Genomic DNA, 2,302 nt, shown 5'->3' with positions numbered 1-2,302 from the left:
CACAGTACAGTTGAGGTGATAGCGTAGACTTCGCCCACAAACATCTCTTGCCACCTTTGCTGGATGATCTTCCTGCTTGTCATGGGGATGTTCTTCAGCTACCCACAGTGCAGTATCGGTTACTGAGCTGAACTCTGCCAGAAACCTCTTCTGCCGCCTTTGCTGGATAACCTTCTTCCTGTTGCTCATTGGAGTGTTTCTTCGGCTGCCCGCTGTGTAGTCAAGGTGACTGAGTTGACTTCGACCAGAATCCCCTTCTGCCGCCTCTGCTAGATGAATATCCTCCTGCTTGTCACTGGAGTAGTTCTTCGACTGCCCATTGTACAGTCGAGGTGACGGGGATGACTTTCGCAGAACCCTCTTCTGCGCCGCTGCGAGATAATCTTAGTGGAAGATGCAAGGAAACACTAATGGACTGTTTTGGGATAAAGCGCTCCATGACACAAGTTTTTTGTCTACCCACATTGCAGACAAGGTGACTGAGTTGACTTCTCCCAGAATCCTTTTCCTGCGACTCTCCTGGATAAACTTGGAGATGGAGGGAGGAAAACACAATTGGAGTTTCGGTCTCAATGGCTTCTTGAAAAGTCTTCTCCTGCTACCGACAGTGCAGTCGAGGAGACTATTGTTATCTCCCAGAATCTTTTTCTGCCACCTTGCTGGATGGACTTCGGCTTGCTTTTCAGCAGAGAGGTTGTTCGGTTACCCATAGTACAGTCGAGGCGAGTGAGTTGACGTATTCCAGTATCCTCTGTTGCCACCTCCGGTCGATGATCTTTCTCTTGTTTGTCACTGAAGAGTTTCTTCAGCTACCCACAGTGCAGTCGAGGTAACTAAGTTGACTCATCACAGAATCCTCTGTGCTGCATGTGCTGGATGACCTTCCTCATGTTTATCACTGAAGAGGATCTTCGGTTACCCAGGGGTCAGTCGGTGTCCAGAAGTTGACTTCCCCGAATCGTTTTCTGCCGCCTCTTCTGGATGATCTTCCTTCTGTTTGTCACTGCAAAGGTTCTTTGGCGACACATGGTACAATCGAGATGATTGAGTTTGCTTCTCTCGAATCTTCTTCTGCCACCTCTGCTCGACGATCTTCCTCCTGTTTTTCACTGGACAGGCTTTTCGATGGCCCACAGGACAGCCGAGGCGACTGAGTTGACTTCTCAAAGAATCCACTTCTGCGGCTGGACTTGATGATCTTCGATGAGGAGGGAACAAAACATGAATGTACTGCTTCGGGCTGAACCGCTCCTTGACACCAGTTCTTCTGCTATGCGCAGTATAGTCGAGGTGACTGTGTTGACTTCTCTCAGCATCCCCTTCTTGCAAACTTCGTCCTGTGCGTCACTGGAGTAGATCTTCGGCTACTCACAGGGCAGTCGAGTTGACTGAGATGATTTGTCCCAGAATCATTTTCTGACGCCTCTGCTGCATGATTTTCCTTTTGCTTGTCACGAGGGACATTCTTCGGTTACCCACAGTACAGTCGAGGTGACTGAGTTGATCTTCCAAGATCCTCTCCTGCCACATCGTTAGAGGATCTTTCTCCTTTTTGCCACTGGAGGGACTCTTCGGATACCCACAGTACAGTCGAGGCGACTAAGTTGACTTTCCACAGAATCATCTTAATCACTTGTTAGGTACACACTGTATACTTTTTGATTCAGTGACACAAATTCTGGGAGGAGGATGTATATATTTTCGGATACAGGGAGACTTTCATGCAATGCCACTAGGCAGGTATGTATTCAAGTAATTGGGATAATTAAAGATGTTAGTGTTGTTCTGCCTGGAGCAGAGGGACGAAAAGGATTTTTCATTGTCTGGAACCACGCTGATTGTATCTGCCAGGGTATCTCAACTTGGAGCATCGGTTAATGGGGATGCATGGTTTTATCTTTGGAATGTTGTAGGTAGTCAAGTAAAATCCCAATGAGAATAAGCAGTCTTGTCATCCTGTAGCAACCCTTAAAGCCTAATAACTAATTTAAAGAAAATACTAATACCCTTAAACGTAAGTTCCCTATGTGAAAACACTTCGGCATTTGAATTACCAAACACACACGCGCACACACATACACATACTTTACCCAGAACATATCAATTGTTGCAAATATATATCCACGATCCCTGAACTCATTGAGACTTCAATTTTCTCCACACAACATGCAAATTATATAGGTGTGTGTGTCAAGACCAGGTCACCACATAATTCAGAAACTTGTTCAATTCTGGGAAACAATTTAATTATGCGGCGGGCATAAAAATAGGAGCGCGAAGAAGGACAAGAAACAAAAAATGG

The sequence above is a fragment of the Scyliorhinus canicula genome, chromosome 13, assembly GCF_902713615.1.
Source record: "Scyliorhinus canicula chromosome 13, sScyCan1.1, whole genome shotgun sequence".
NCBI classification, from domain to species: Eukaryota; Metazoa; Chordata; class Chondrichthyes; order Carcharhiniformes; family Scyliorhinidae; genus Scyliorhinus; species Scyliorhinus canicula.
Note: the sequence above shows the minus strand (reverse complement) of the source record.